Source organism: Dipodomys merriami, unplaced genomic scaffold (assembly GCF_024711535.1).
Source record: "Dipodomys merriami isolate MVZ:Mamm:240054 unplaced genomic scaffold, mDipMer1.0.p SCAF_754, whole genome shotgun sequence".
NCBI classification, from domain to species: Eukaryota; Metazoa; Chordata; class Mammalia; order Rodentia; family Heteromyidae; genus Dipodomys; species Dipodomys merriami.
In genome coordinates, this window is record NW_027206351.1 from 391,848 (window position 1) to 409,558 (window position 17,711).

Below are 17,711 nucleotides of genomic sequence, written 5' to 3' on the forward strand. Positions count from 1 at the left end.
GTACCATAGTAACTGATCTCCCCTTCCTAGATGAATGAGCAAATATTAATGATTAAATATTAATAACAGCATCCTTGTACATATTGAAATGACACTGCCTGGCTGCTTTGGCATCTCCCTCTATGGAGCTCTCACCATTCAAACGTAACAGATTTGGTAAAATATTGTTAGGTTGAGATTTACTTGCCTTCCTTCAGTCATCCAGTGATTGTGGGATATGTTTTTTTGTTTTGTTGTTTTGATTTTTTTCCCTTCCTGCTCCCGTGCCTCCATTTTCAAATGATTTTTAGCTGAAGATCAATAAGAGGATGAGTACTTAGAACTGTCCCACTGATGGAAGGAAATATTCATGTGAATGTACACACAAAAGCACAAAACCCTTAATCCTCCTTTTGGTTCCTTCAGAGAGAAGGCTGTTGGGAACATACTTGCCTTGAAAGGGGCCATCTGGCCATGGTACCTGGACTGACAGGGACCAAGAAGATGGAGGACTAGGAGGTGAAGAACAATAAGCCTTTGGGCAGGGAATTTTTGTAGCACCTAGAAGCTGTGTTCAAGCCCCAGCACTAGAAGAAGAAAGAGGTAAAGAAAAGGAAGAGGAAAAAACAAGGACCTAGTGTTTGAGTGCATTTACATATTACCTATGCCTCATGGGTAAAGGGGATATGAGTCTGTAACGCCAGATGTGGCCCATTCTAACTTCCTGTCTTCACAATAAACCTCTTCTCAGGTGCCAGAGAATTATGCCCCTTCCAGGTGAATAGTTAGAGTTCCTTTCTTCTAGTCTAAATTGTGGGGCATGGGAACTCTAACCTGCTAGGCTTAACCCCGACAGAGCACAGATGAGCATAGTACATGGAGAGACACATACTTGACAGCCCTGTTTCCAGTTAAGTGTGCCCAACCCCTTTCCTTGATCCCCTCTGCTAGGCTCCTTGTCCCATACTTCCCCCTCATCAGCCCACATCCCGCCCCCACCTGCTGGACCATGGTCACCCCGTGTTTCCTAAGCCCACCACCATGCTATGTGCCCTACTACCACTTTTGGATTGGACTGCTTCTTGAGGCCAGATACCCCCTCATAGCTGCATCCATTCTCCTGACCCAATCATCTCACAGCCAAACTTTTACCTCCACCCCACCTTTCTGGCCCCACCCCTTCCGGCCCCACCCCTTCTGGCCCCACTGCTTTCTCTTCACTGCCTGGCCCAGTCCTTCCCGTGGAAACACTTGCATGGGATGGAAATGTGTACTTGCCCAGCACTCACTACACAATGCTAGTTGCCAGAATATTCTGAACATGAGCTATAGCTGCCACAGAGAAGGAAGGCCCAGGTCAGAGTCAGTCCCTCCTACCTGCCTGGCTAAGGCCTGGACAGCCCCAGGGCTCTCTGTTTTACCTGAGTTCACTGGCAGTTGCAGGGATGGAGATGCAGACATTGCCTCAATCTCCTCAACCAGTGCTGCATCTTCCTGAGGGATCTTCAGCTTCACTATCTGGATCTCCATCCTTCTACTGAGTGTTGGCCCAGCCACAGATAATATCCCATGAGGACTGTGATTTGATGTTACAGAGCCCCCTCTCCTAACCCACTCTCTTTTTCATTTTCTTCTCTGCTCCCTTGTGGGAGCCTCCCATCTAAGCTCAGTTTCAACTGAAGTTTGCCCATACACTCATCCTGGGCCCCAATATCCCCTGCCAGGTTCCCCCTTCCACCACCACCAGGCCCACCCACATCCTATGCTCTTCATCACACTGCCCACCCATACCCCATTTTCTGGCCCTCCATTGTCCCACAAACTTTCGTTGGGTTAGAGATGTGTGGACCCAGTTGCCAAAGACAACCCTAGAAAACCCAGTTCCATGGTAATAGCGCCTCACTCCCACCAATCTCCTCTTCCCCACACCTGTTGTTCTGAACCTCACCCTAATCCCGGCCCTGCCCCTCTCAGTGTAAGAAGTTTCATGGGTGAGGGGATGTAGCTCCTCCATTGATGGAAGATAGGAGCTTAGAGTTCACCCCATCCCCTCATGGTCATGGTCTCAGTAGTCACCGTTTCTATGAAGCAACTGATGGAGGGATTGGAGCTGAGGAAGCTGCCACCTTTCCCACCTCTGCATCTGTTCAGGGACGTGGTCCTCCAGGGCCTCTTAGGCTTCACCAGCCAGCCAACTTCCAATTAAAAGGTCAGTGTGGAGTCAACTGCTGGAGCCATCACCAAAGACCCAGATTCAATGTAAGTGAGTGTTCTCCTCTCACCCCCCTCCATTGCCCTTTACTCCATTCTCTCCTGTGCCCCCCAGCAGGAGCCATCCCTGGGACAGGGTTCTTAAATGTTAAGTGGGCTGAACCCTTCTTCTTCTCTTCCTTTCTATTGCTAGGTTCCCAACCCATGTCCCTCTTCCTCACTACCCCCTACCACCCCCTTCCTCACCCCATGCTTCCCCTTCCCCCAACCAATTGTTTCCCCTGCCCACCCCAAACCATGCTTCCTCACCCTAGGGGCTCCCCTATCCTTTACTTTCCCCACACCATCCCCCATCCCTTGCTTCCCCTGCCACCCATTCCCACCTGCCCCCCATCCCTGCCCCTCCTGAGTGAAGGGATGTGTGTGGCATGCACATAGGTAGGAGATGCAATTGGACTGAACCAAGGTAAAACAGTCATTGGAGAAGGAAATCAGGGAATCAGAGTCTTCCCTGTCCACCATTCCACCTTGTAGCATGCTTAGTTCCTCAGTTCCACCACATCTGCTGGTACTGGAGTTAATGTTGCTGCCTTTTCAACAACACCATGGGGTACCACCAGTTTACTGATCAGTGTGGGCCCATCTGCAGGAGCCATCACTGGACAGCCCTGGATCAAGGTAAATGGGGCCTAATTCATCCCAGCTTTTCCCTTCTCCCTGCCCACCCTTATCCCCACTCACTTCAGACCCTGGTGTCCCGCCCACTCTTCCCCTCCCTGTCCACTTCCTGGCTCAACCCCTCCTGTGAGAACATGATTGGGTGAGGGGATATGTGTGTGTGTCAACTCACAACACACAGAAGTGGTACCAGACTGGTCTGAACCCAGTTGTGAAGGCCACAGACTCTGGATAAATTCATATTAATATTACTGAAACTTATATCACAATATAAGCAACATAGGTATTTTAAGGAATTGATCATTAAAGCCTTAGATACCTAATGGATGAAGAATGGAGTGTGCTCCACCTCCACTCCCAGCAATGGCTTGTAGAGCTCCAGGGTTCCTTGTTTTCTCCATTTCCACTGGCATTTATGGGACTGGAGATGCAGTCCTTGCCTCCCTCTCTCAACAGATTTTACGCCTGCCACAGCCACTTGGTAAGCCTCAGGGATCTTCAGCTATACTATATGAACTTCCTGCTCATTGTGTACTCAGCTGTGACAGCCATCCTCAGAGGACCCCACGAGGTAAGTGAGACCCCTGTCCTTGATTCTTTGTTTTTCCATTTTTACCTCTGACCCTTGTGGCAGCCATTCCAGGACAGCCCTGTTTTGAGATGATTTGGTCCCACCCCCTCTCCCAAACTCCCATACCATCTGCCAAGCCTCCCTTCCACCAGTTTGAGCTGGACATATGCTATAGCAGGTGCCAGAGAAAGAAGGCTGAGGATGGGATCTTCCCCACCTCCTCTCTTGGCTATGGCCTGTTTAGCTGAAGGTTATGGGGGTTATGTGTATTCACAATATGTTATTGGCTGCTTCATGCCAATTCACAATACCCTGAATACAGTATCCTCAAACTTGACATTCAAGTCAAACTCCATGAATTTATCCTACTATTCCAAATTACTAAAATTTACTGGACCTAGAAACCAAAAAAATAAAATCCACCTTGTTATTTTAGTAGCAATAGACATCATGAAAATAGATTTCTAGCTTTTGCTGGGTAGTTGGAGATAAGAATTTCAATCACTTTCCTACTCAGGCTAGCTTTCAGTTGTGATCCTCATATGTCAACTTTCTGATTAGCTAGTAATACACACATAAACCAATAACCAATGGCTCATTTGGAAACTATAATTTTCTCTTTCTCCCATCAATGATTTATTTATTTATTTATTTATTTATTGTGAAAATATCATACAGTGGGGTTACAATTACATGGGCAAGATAGTGAGTACATTTCTTATCAAGCATTTCTGCCTCCTCCTGTGTTTCTCCATACCATCCCTTCCCCTCTCCACCGCCACACTCCCAAACCTCCACACCCCCCTACCACCAGTCCTCGACCTCTCATCCCCCACCGCACCAAAGTCATAAAGTTCATTTTTCAAAATAACGTGTTGTACATCTCATTGTTGTAATAGGTTCACCTGTAACCCTATTCAAACAATTTGTTTTTTCCCTTCACAAATTATATCAACATCAAATACAGAGATATCAGGGCTTATAACATGGGGGAGGTACATACAAAGCAACACATAAATCATCTTATAAAAATGTTAGAAAAACTAGCAAGAAATAAAAATCATTTGGGTCCTTATCTTGGGGTTCATTTCACCTAACATCAACTTATCTGACCATTTCTGCTTGTCTCAGACATATACTAGTTATTGCAATTAAGGGAAACCATGGGACCTGTGTTTCTTTGGGCCTGGCTTACTTCACTTAATATAATTTATTCCAAGTCTTTCCATGTACTAACAAATGGGGCACTGCATTCTTTCTGATGGAGGCATAGAATTCCATTGTATAACGGGAAACAAAGGAGGAGGCAATAATGCTTGATAAGAAATGTACTCATTACCTTGCCCATGTACTTGTAACCCCTCTGTACGGTATTTTCACAATAAAAAAATAAAAAGAATAAAAAAAATAAATAAATAAATAAAGACTTACAGAGAAACTTGTCTGAAGAGGAAAGTAGGATGGCCAATAGACACATTTAGAAATGCTCAATATCCCTAGCCATAAAAGAAATGAAAATCAAAACAACATGGACAATCCACCTAACCCCAATCACAATGGCTATAATCAAGAACTCAAAAACAATAGATGCTGGAGGGGATTTGGACCAAAGAAACCCTACTGCATTGTTGGTGGGAGTGTAAACTTGTTCAACCACTTTGGAAAGCAGTATGGAGGTTCCTCCAAAGACTTCACATAGAGCTACCCTATGACCCAGCAATCCCACTTTTGGGCATTTACCCAAATGATCACATCCAAGACCATACTAAAGCTACCAGCACAGCTATGTTTATTGCACCATTATTTACCATATCTAAGATATGGAACCAACCTAGATGCCATTCAGTAGATGAATGGATAAATCACACTTTTGCATGTAATTTATCATCTTAAGGAGAGTCTGCTTCTACATCTTTCATCCTATATGACAAACCCTTATTTTTTGTTTCTCTGTTTGCTGAATAAACGTATTCCTGGAAATAGGATACTCACAGCAAATCTGGGTTTAAATTTCACTTTTTACATTTCAAATATAATAAAAACTTTGTTTTTACTAGTCGTTTTCTAAAACTGAGTGATGTTCGTGCACACTGATATTTTGGTGCCTTTAAGTAAATTGAGACTTGATGTAGTTTTCGTGTCTATCCATTAGATTATTCATTTATAAACATGTGCATTGCAGTTTTTATTCATTTATTTATTTATTTTGTTGGTCTTGGGGCTGGAACTATGGGCTTGGGTGCTATCCCTCACCTCTTCAGCTCAATGAGAACTCACTGCTGCTTGAGCCACAGCACGATTTCCGGCTTTCTAGTGGTTTATTGGAGATAAGCGTCTCACAGACTCTCCTACCCAGGATGGCTTTGATCTCAGCCTATTGAGTACCTAAGATTACAGGCGTGATCAACTTACACTCGGCTTTTTAAAATTTATTTGTATAAAATAGTCCCCAAGGATTTACTTCAAATTGATAATGGGAGAGTTTTTCTTCCTGTTCCAAACTTATATTTATTTCAGGAAAAGCACTAGAAATACATGTTGTTTACTTGAGCAACATAAAAGATGGAAACATATTTCTAAAGAGAATGGATTTATTGATTAAAACATAGAAAAGAGTTAAATTATCAGGTTTCAAGCTTGGTACTACATAAGTTTCATGAGAATGTAGCTCATGATGAGAATCAGAGATAAATTCATATTAATATTACAGAGATTTACATCACAATATGAGCAATATAGGTATATTAAGGAATTGGTCATTCAAAGCCCTAGATACCTAATGGATGAAGAATGGAATTCAAACAAGTAGAGGTAAGCAATTTAACATGCAAATTTAACATACAAATATGAAAGAAATGGAGCTTTTTCCTTTCTGAGGAAGAAAGTTTAGCAAGTAAGTTCAATGTAAGGCATCAGTTGAAATGAATCTAAAGTCTTTTACTCCAAGATATCCAGAGTACTCTACTCATCTTCTGAAAAGTAAATAAGTAATTATATTAATTTCCTTTGCTTAATATTAATTTACTTGTAGCAAATAGGTTAAAATGTCTGTTCTCTTTCTTTCAATGTAGTAACGTACATTTCATATTCTTTCTCTCTTCATACAAGCCTGACATCACTATTTCAAAGTAACACAAACAGAAAAACAAAAATCACCTGGCACAATAATCACAAATCCTAAATTATGTGAAAAAACCTATAATATAAAAATTAAGGGGCTGGGAAGGTGGCTCAGTGGTAGAGTGCTTATCTTGCATTCCTGAGGCCCTGAGTTTGAATACTCAGCACCACATAAGCAAAAAGAAAAAAGCCAGAAGTGGCAATGTGGCTCAAGTTATAGAGCACTAGCCTTGAGCTGAAGAGCTGCTGGACAGTGCCCAGGCCTAGAGTTCAGGCCCCATGACTGGAACCCCCCCCAAAAAAAATGAAACCTGGTGGTTCCGCGAAGATGGATGAAAAGCTGGAGGCTAAACAAGCTCTCACATAGAAAGCAGTTTTAGTGTTCCCGTGAACAGTCCTAGGCCAAAGAATTACACTAAGTGTGCCACCATAGTACAGAGAGATTGGCTAGAGAGGGAAAATGCAGGCAAGGAGACAGATCTGAGCACTTGCCAGCAGTCAGGGGTGAAGCAGCAGTGGTGGCAACCATACTCGTCATACCTACAATACAGAAAGTCCCGGACAAAGGTGCCAGATAGAGCGAGCAAGTGCATTCTACACAATATCAGCAAGAACTGACAAGGAGCAGATATCTTCATCCTGCAGATAGCAGACCAGAGATTACCCAGGAACCAAGACTCCGGGTGTGAGTAGAACCCTGACATCCTTACTCCTTCTCAGGGAGCAGAAGAGGGAAGGCCACTCCTCCAACGCCACAACTTAAGATTTCCATCATTTTGTGTGTGTGAGAATACCATACAGAGGAGTTACAATTACATGGGCAAGATAATGAGTACATTTCTTATCAAGCATTGTTGTCTCCTTTTGTTTCCCCTTACCATCCCTTCCCATACTCTCCCCCCCCCAATGTTCCCCTTAACACCTACCGAAGTTGTTAAGTTCGTTTTTTGACATAACAACTTGTACATCTCATTGTTGCAATGGGTCCACCTGCATGCATAGCTAAACAATTTGTTTTTACCCTTCCCCTCCACAAATTATACCAACATCAAATACAGTGAAAGCATAGGTTATAGTATGGGGGACTGACATACAAAACAACAAAGAAATCATCTTATAAATATGTTAGAAACATTTGCATGAAAGAAAAAAAAACATTTGAATAGTTATCTTGGGGTTCATTTCTGTAACATCAACTTATCTGAACTTTTCTGCTTGACTCAGACATATACTAGATATTGCAAATAAGGGAAACCATGGGACCTATGTTTCTTTGGGCCTGGCTTACTTCACATAATATAATTTTTTCCATATCTTTCCATTTCCTAACAAATGGGGTAATATCATTCATTCTGATGGAGGCATAGAATTCCATTATGGATATATAACACATTTTCTAGATCCATTCATCTACTGAGGTGCATCTAGGTTGGTTTCATACCTTAGCTGTGGTAAATAATGCTGCAATAAACACAGTCATGCTGGTAGCTTTATTGTGGTCTTGTTTGTGATCATTTGGGTAAATGCCCAAAAGAGGGATTGCTGGATCATAGGGGAGCTCTATGTGGAGTCTTCTGAGGAACCTCAATACTACTTTCCAAAGTGGTTGACCAAGTTTACACTCCCACCCACAATGGAGTATGGTTCCCTTCTGTCCACATCCCCTTCAGCATCTGTTGTTATTAGAGTTCTTGATTATAGCCATTCTAACTGGGGTGAGGTGGTATCTCAATGTTGTTTTGATTTGCATTTCTTTTTTGGCTAGAGAGGTTGAATATTTCTTCATGTGTCTACTGGCCATCCTTCTTTCTTCTTCAGAGAAGTTTCTCTTTAAGTCTTTTCTGTATGCCAAAAATGAGAGAAATGTTGCTGAAATCAGGAAAACAATTACATTCAGAATAGCAACAAAAAATAAAATACCAAGGAATTAACTTAACCAAAGAAGTGAAGGACCTCTATGATGAAAACTTTAAAAACCTGAAAAAGGCATTCAAAACAGAACTTAGGAAGTGGCAAAAACTCCCATGCTTGTTCCTGGATTGGAAAAATCAACATTGTGAAAATGGCAATACTTCCCAAGGCTATCTACACATTCAGTGCAATACCTGTCAATATTCCAACCTCATTCTTCAAGGAAATAGAAGAAGCGATCCAAAAATTCATATGTTACAATAAAAGACCCTGAATAGCAAAAACAATCCTTAACAGAAAGAACAGTGCTGGAGGAATATCAATACCAAATATCAAACTCGAACAATGGAATAGAATTGAAAACCTAAAAATGAACCTAAAGACCTATAGCTATCTAATCTTCAATAAGGGAGCTAAAAAAAAAATAGAATAGAAGAAAGACAGCCTCATCAGTAAATTGTGCTTGCAAAATTGGTTAACTACTTTTAGAAAACTAAAGCTAGATCCTTATATATCACCCTGCACCAGAATCAACTCCAAATGGATCAATGTCAAAGCAGATACTCTGAAAACATTACAGAATGGAATTGGAGAAACCCTAGGTCTCCTTGGCACAGGCTGAAATTTTCTTAATAGAGACCCAGAAACACAACAAATCAAAGAAAGGTTGGACAAATGGGATTGTTTCATATGTAAAACATACCTGGAACTTAAAAAACTAAACCCCCAAAAACAAATCTTCAAAGAAACAAGATCTCCATCTTGATGGAAATCTAGCTAGCTGTCCGGCTGAGCAGCTAGCTTCAACTCAGGCCTTGGAAGAAAACAAAAGAGTCATTTAGCAAATCACAGGAACCTGACCTGACCTGCCATAATCAGCTCCACCTAGGGGAAAGTAACCAAGCCCAGGCAGTAGAAGCTCCTCCCCCTCAGGAGTCGCTTTCTTCACTGTGTAAACAGAGCCAGAGGCTGCCCCTCCCTACAGCATATTAGACAATTAAAGGAAATTCAGTAAACATAAACCCTGACAATGGCTCCAGGCTGGACTCTGTGAGTGTCTCAGAAGCTAGGCCCCCAAGGAAAACCTATAGATTGCTGAAAGGCCTCAACTCTACCCAGAACCAAGCCTAATCACAGCATCTCCCAACTAGAGGAGAGAGCCATCTTCCTGTTTTGTGATACTCAAAGCAGATCTCCCTCCCACTGAACTAGCCTGGGAGGAGGATTACAAAATCCTGGGTAAAGCAGAGCATTTTTCTGCCTGCTCAGACAAACTGACTTAAGAAACCAATCAAAGCACGTGAAAACCAAACACCATAGCAGACCAGAGACTCAACCAAGAGAGTTGATACAGACAAAAGTGAGAAACAGGATCTTCCCCTCCACCTCCCCCGATAAAAAAACAAATCAAAGAACTATTTTTTACCTATTTTTTATTTTTAATTTTTTAAAAATTGTTTTCTATTAATCTTTTATTTTTCCTCTTAAAATTTTTATTTAGGTGTATATGTATGTGTGCTGTTTTTGTCTCTACTGACCTTTCAGTTCTTTTTTTTCTTTCTCATTTTCTTCATTTTTCTTCTCTTTTGTCCTTTTGTGCGCGACTTAATTGCTGTTCTGCTCATCCTCAGATATATCCGTCCTCAATTATTACACCTTATCTACCATACTGTACACACTTAATACAGAAATTTATTACTCAATTCAAATACTCTCAGGCTTAAATTCCTTAGTAGCAGTATTATGTCTTTATGCCTATATAATTTTTTAAGAATGAGATGTACAAGTCATTATGTGGAAAAAGGAACTTTAGAATTTTGGTGGGTGGAAGGTTTGGGTGGGGGGGTGGGAGGAGGATGGGAAGGGATGGGAATGGGAAACAAAGGAGGAGGCTACAATGCTTGATAAGAAATGTACTCATTATCTTGCCCATGTAATTGTAACCCCTCTGTACAGTATTTTCACAATAAAAAAAATTAAAAAAAGAATTTTTATTTTTTAGTTTTTCAAGTGTCCTTTTAATCCCACTCCTCCTCTCATCCTATCCTCATTCTCTCAATTTCACCTTTAAAATTAGATAATCTTCAAGTTTCAATTTTTAAATTAATTTTTTGTTTTTCCATTTTTTCTCGTCTCTTTTTTTTCTCTCTCCTATCATTCGGTCCAGCATATTTCACTCTTTGAGATTTGGACTTGGTTAATTTCACTCTCTTTGGCATTTCCCGATCGATTTAATCCTAATTGTCACCATATTTCTCCCTAAACATAATAATTTCTGGTTTGCCAAATTTTCCTTGCTGCTCTTAGCCCATTAATCCATAGTTGTTTGATGTTGAACAGATTTTATCTGTTAAACTAGATTGTATCTGCAGCCTTTTCCCTGTGCAACTATAGGACTCTGGTTGATGCTTGCCTTAAAATAGTTTTCTAGCACAAAGTTGGTGTTACTTTCATACCAAATGGGCAGAAAAATCCGGAAAAATGGCAAATCCAGGTATCTCCACTCCCACTCATGGTAATCAGGTGACAGAACAAATAATGAATAATCCAGAGGAGAGTTCCCAAAAAGCTGTACAAACAATACTGGTAAAAATGGTGAATGTAAAGATCAAAAACCTTCAAAGACTGAGTGTGAGCCTAATAGGGAGAGAGAGGATGCAAACCAAAGATCAAAACAGCAATCTCTTAAGTGTGAGGAAGCTACTCAATGAGTGATTCAGGAATTGCATGAGCAGGTTGAGAACACTCAAAGAGAAATAAATGAATTGTGTAAGCAGGCTGAGAACAGTCAAAGTGATAGATAAGGATTGCGTGAGCAGGCTGAGAACAGTCAAAAAGAACTATAGGAATTGCTTGAACATGAGGAAGCTAATCAAAGAGTAATACAGGAATTGCGAGAGCGGGATGAGAATAGACAAAGATCGATAGAGGAATTCATGTAATACATAAGCAGACAACTGAAAAAATTCAGGGAGACCACAAAAAGAATGATTAATGGAACCACACAGAAGGAATAAAAGTCCAAGGAAACCATAAACAATCAACTAAGTGATTTGAGAATAAACACGGAACACCAAAGTAAAGAAGTAAAAAAATTATACAAGATCTAAAAAAAGCTCCAACAAAGAATTGGAAGCCATCAAAACTAAAGCCATTTCCTCTTAACTCTGGAACAAAACAAGGATGTCTACTCTCTCCACTTCTCTTCAATGAAGTATTAGAATGTCTAGCTACAACAATAAGACAAGATGCAAACATAAAGAGTATCCAAATAGAGAAAGAAGAAGTAAAACTCTCCCTCTTTGCAGATGACATGATCTTGTATTTAAAAAATCCCATAGACTCCACTCCCAAATTACTCAAGCTGATTCAAAATTTGGCAAAGTAGCAGAGTGTAAAATTGACCTCCAAAAATCAATGGCTTTTCTGTATGCCAACAATGAGAAAAGTGGGGCTGAAATTAGGAAAGCACCTCCATTTGTAATAGCCCCACAAAAAATAAAATACCTAGTAATTAACTTAACTAAAGAAGTGAAGGACCTCTATGATGAAAACTTTAAAAGCTTGAAAAAGGATATCAAACCTGAACTAAGAAAATGGCAAAAACTCCTATGCTCCTGGATTAGAAAGATCAACATAGTGAAAATGGAAATACTTCCCAAGGCTATCTACAAATTCAATGCGATACCTATCAAAATTCCAAACTCATTCTTCAAGGAAATAGTAGAGACAATCCAAAAATTCATATGGAACAGTAAAAGACCCCGAATAGCAAAAATGCTCCTCAACGGAAAGAACACTGCTGGAGGAATATCAATACCAAATTTCAAACTCTACTATAAAGCCATAGAAACCAAAATAGCTTGGTACTGGCACAAGAACAGACCTCGGGACCAATGGAATAGAATTGAAAACCCAGAAATGAACCTACAGACATATAGCCATCTAATCTTCGATAAGGGAGCTCAAAAAATAGAATGGAAGAAAGACAGCCTGTTCAGTAAATGGTTCTGGCAAAATTGGTTAATTACTTGTAGAAAACTAAAGCTAGATCCTTATATATCACCCTGCACCAAAATCAACTCCAAAATGGATCAAAGACCCCAGAGTCAAAGCAGACACTCTGAGAACATTACAGGATGGAATAGGAGAAACCCTAGGTCTTGTTGGCACAGGCTGAAATTTTCTTAATAAAGACACGGAAACACGACAAATCAAAGAAAGGTTGGACAAATGGGATTGCTTGAAGTTGCAGAGTTTCTGCATGGCAAATGACATAGCTAGAAGATCAATAGAAAGCCCACGTAGAAAATCTTCACTAGCCATAAAACGGACTAGGGTCTCATATCTAAAATGTACTTGGAACTCATAATATTAAATTCCCCAACAGGAAATCCTCAAAGAAACAACTCCCCAATAAATAAGAGGTCTAAAGACTTAAAGAGTTCTTGTTTATAGCTATTCTAACTGGGGTGAGGTGGTATCTCAATGTTGTTTTGTTTTCCATTTCTTTTACAGCTAGGGAGGTTGAGCATTTCTTCATGTGTCTATTGGTCATCCTTCTTTCTTCTTCAGAGAAGTTTCTCTTCAAGTCTTTAGCCCACTTATTTACTGGGCAGTTGTTTCTTTGATGATTTGTTGTTGGGGGATTTAATTTTTTTAGTTGCATGTATATTTTATATATGAGACCCTTGTACATTGTATGGCTAGTGAAGATCTTCTCCCTATCTGTGGGCTATCTATTGATCTTGCTAGCTATGTCCTTTGCTATGCAGAAGCTCTGCAACTTCATGCAATCCCATTTGTCCAACCTTTCTTTGATTTGTTGTTTCCGGGACTCAATTAAGAAAATTTCGGATGTGGTTCCGGGAAGATGGCGGAGGAGAAGCTGGAATCTGAACAAGCATTCGCATAGAAAGCAGTTTTAGAGTTCCAGTGAACAGTCCTAAGCCAGAGAATCACACCAAGTGTGCCATCACAGGACAGAGAGTTAGTCAAGAGAGGGGAAGCCAAGGAGACACATCTGAGCGCCTGCAGGGTCGCGGCGGTGACCACCACCGCAGGGTCATACCTGAGACACAGAGAGTCCGGGACGAAGGAGCCAGACGCAGCGGACGAGCAGATTCTACTCAACACCAACAAGACCGACAAGGAGCGGACATCTTCATCCTGCAGTTTGCAGACCAGAGACGACCCAGGATCCAAGACTCGGCGTGAGTACAAGCCGGACGTCCTCACTCCTTCTCAGGGAGCAGAGGAGGGAAGGCCACCCCTCTCCCCACAGCACCGGTGATCTCCATCTTGGATACCGACAAAGCTCGGAGGAGCTGCTAGCTCCATCTCAGGCCTTGGAACAAAACGAGTCATTTAGCAGGTCACAAGAACTTAACGGTGAAGTGACCTGCCAGACTCGGCTCCATCCAGGGAAAAGTCACCCAGCTCAGGCGCCAGCCATTGGAGTGGCTTGCCTCACTGGGTAACCAGAGCCAGAGGCTGCCCCTCCCTCTAGCAGCCACCACACTCAATTGAAAAACAGAAACCCTGAGAATGGCTCCAGGCTGGGCGCTGTGAGCTTTATCACAAAATAGCCCCAGGGAAAAGCTATTGTTTATTGAAAGGCCTCACCTCTACCCAGAACCTAGCCTCATCACCGCATCCCCCTCTTTTGCGATTCTCAAAGCAGATCACCCTCCCAGAAAACTAACCTGGGAGGGGGATCTCAAAATCTTCGGTAAAGCAGAGCATTTTTCTGCCTCTTCCAACAAACCTACTTAAGAAACCAATCAAGCCACAGGACCTCAAGCTGACCAGAGACTCCAACAAGAGACTGGTTACAGACAAAAGGGAGATACAGGATTCTTCCCACCCCTCCTCCCCCCAAAAAATCAAAAGACTTTTTTTTCTTTTTTTTTCTTCTTCTTCTTTTCTTTTTTTATTTTTTTTTTGTTTTTTGTTACCTTATATATATATATATATATATATATATATATATATATACATAAATTTTTTTCTCTTCTAAAACATTTATTAATCTTTAATTTTTGCCTCTTCTGAAAAAATAATTGTTTTCCAGTAACGTTTTTTTTTCTCCTCTTATAATTTTTATTTTAGGAATATGTGAATGAGCGTTTTCCTTTCTTTTCTTGTCTTCTTTCTTTCTTAATTATCTTTTTGTTTTTTGTCTAGCTCTACTGAACTTCTGATCTTTTCTTCTCCCCTTCCTATCCTTAAATTTTTCACATCTCCTCTATGTCCCTCCCTTTCTCTAAACATATTCACATTCCTCTCTAAATAGACGGTCTTTTAATCTCTATAATAACATTAACTTTTATGTTTCTATTTTTTTTCTGGTCTCTTTTCATTCCTCTTTCCGTCTCTTCTTTTTCTCTCTCTCTCTACTTGCATCCTACCCAACCCATTTCCTGCATTATGATTAGGACATAGTTAACTCTCCCTGTGCCTCCCCACACCAATCTATTCCTATTTTTTACCCACATCTCTCCCTAATCCTAATAATTTCTGGCTTTCCAAATTTTTTACTGCGGTTCGAAGTCCTTCAAAATATAGTTGTTTGATGTTGAATAGATCTATCTGTTGAACTAGATTGTATCTGTAGACTATTGACTGTACAAACGCAAACTTTGGTTGATGGTTGCATTCAGATAGTGTTCTAGCACAAAACTGGTGCTATCTTCATCTCAAATGGGCAGAGTAAGCCGGAAAACCACAAGAAAAATGGCAAATTCGGGCATCTAAATTCCCAATCTTGATAATCAGGGATTAGAACAGATAAAGAATAATCCAGAGGAGAGTTCCCAAATAGCTCTACAATCACTACTAGCAAACATGATAAATGAGAAGTTTGACAATGTACAAAGGACTCTGTATGAGCGTGATAGGGAGAGAGAGGAGGCATCCCAGAAGTTTATACAGGAATATCATAAGCGTGAGGAAGCTACTCAAAAACTGTTACAGGATTTGCGTGAACAACTTGAGAATACTCAAAGAGAAAGGGAGGAATGGCGTGAGCAGGCTGAGAACACTCAAAGAGAACTGCAGGCATCCCACGAACGGGAAGAAAGAGAACTGCAGGAATCCCACAGACGGGAGGAAGCTAATCAAAGAGTAATTCAGGAATTGAGAGACCAGGTAGGGAATACACAAAGATGAAGTCAGGGAGACCACAAAAGGAATGCTGAATGGAACCCAACAGAAGGAATGGGAGTCCAAAGAAACCATAACCAATCAACTAAGTGATTTGAGAACAAACACTGAACACCAAATTAAGGAAGTAAAGAAATTCATACAAGACCTAAAACAAAGCTTCAACAAAGAACTTGAAGCCATCAAAGCTGACAAATTAGAAGGAAAAGAGATAAAAAACAAAGTAGAGAGTCTTGACAACAGGTTAGACCATGCAGAAGATCGAATCTCAGGGATTGAAGACAGCCTAGATATTATAGAGAAAGAACATACAACCATCCAAGACAAGTCCAAGAAATATGAGAGGTCTATCCAACACCTGGAAGACACCATCAGAAGGCCCAGTCGAAGGACAATGGGTGTAGAGGAGCACCTAGAAACAGAAGTTAATGGTCTAGGAAATTTGTTTAACAGGATCCTAGCAGAGAACTTCCCAAACATACAAAAAGATAGGCCTATTCAGATACAAGAAGCTTTTAGAACCCCAAATAGACCAGACCAGAATAGGATATCCCACCATCACATTATAATCCACACAGGATCAACCCAGACCAAGGAAAAGATCCTTAAAACTGTCAGGGAGAAAAGGTTAATCACCTATAAAGGGAAACCAAGTAGAATTACCAAAGATTACTCAGCAGAGACAATCAAAGCAAGAAGAGCCTGGAATGACGTATGCCATGCCCTAAAAAAAACCAACTATCAACCAAGAATACTGTACCCAGCTAAACTCTCCTTCATAACTGAAGGCCAAATAAAAACCTTCCATAAAAGAAAAATTGAAACAATTCATCTCCACCAAACCAGCCCTGCAAAAGATTCTTAAAGATGTCCTACACATAGAAAACCAACAAGACTGCAACAAAGGCCAAGAAACTGCACCCAAACTGAGAATCCAAGAACCTTAGGAAGAACCCAGGTTTCGCAGCCCCCAAGAAGGTAGATAACATGGCAGGAACTCCCAAATACCTCTCAGTCCTATCTCTTAACGTTAACGGACTGAACTCTCCAATTAAGCGACATAGACTGTCTAGTTGGATTAAAAAACAAGACCCTTCTATCTGCTGCCTTCAGGAGTCACATCTTGCCCATAAAAACAAACACATTTTCAATGTTAAAGGCTGGAACAAAATCTACCAAGCAAACGGCCCCCATAAACAGGCCGGAGTTGCAATCCTAATATCAGATAAAATAGACTTCAAATTAAAATTCGTGAGAAGAGATACAGAAGGTCGCTACATACTAATGAAAGGATCTCTCGTTCAGGAGGATATTACAATTCTAAATATCTATTCGCCAAACAAAGGAGCACCCAAATTTATCAAAGAAACACTACTTTCCCTCAAATCCCATATAGATCCAAAGGCATTAATTGTTGGGAATTTTAACACACCACTCTCCCCACTAGATAGATCAACTGGGCAAAAACTCAACAGAGAAAACGCAGATCTAAACAGCTTCATGGATCAACTAGACTTAACAGACATTTACCGAACATTTCACCCAGCAGCCTCAGAATACACGTTCTTCTCAGCAGCACATGGAAAGTTTTCTAAAATAGAAGATATTTTAGGCCACAAAGCAAACTTGTCTAAATTCAGAAACATTGAAGTTATACCTTGCATTCTCTCTGACCACAAGGGAATAAAATTAGGACTCAACACCAAAAGCCACCAAAGAAAGTCCGGTATCATATGGAGGCTGAACAACACAATGCTGAATCATGAGTGGGTCATGGAAGAGATTAGAAAGGAAATTCAAATGTTCATGGTATTCAACAAAAATGAACACACAAATTAACAGCTCCTCTGGGACACAGCAAAGGCAGTACTCAGAGGCAAGTTTAGAGCTCTGAGCTCCTACATCAACAAATTGGAGAGATCTGAAACTAGCAATTTATTGACACATCTAAACCTCCTTGAGAAAGACCAGCAAGATAAACCCCAATCCAGTAGACGGAAAGAAATAATCAAAATTAAATCAGAATTAAATGAACTAGAATCCAAAAAAAACTATAGAAAGAATCAACAAAACAAAG

At 40.8% G+C, this 17,711-nt stretch overlaps 1 long non-coding RNA gene across 1 annotated transcript in view; it reads right to left on the minus strand.

Moving 5' to 3' along the window:
• Positions 1 to 8,119: 8,119 nt before the first annotated feature.
• The window catches only part of LOC138818411 (uncharacterized), a 32,469-nt gene continuing 22,877 nt past the window's right edge, over positions 8,120 to 17,711 (minus strand). The window contains exon 3 of the long non-coding RNA XR_011369115.1: positions 8,120 to 8,400. This is a non-coding gene — a long non-coding RNA (uncharacterized lncRNA). The remainder of the gene's footprint in view (positions 8,401 to 17,711) is intronic.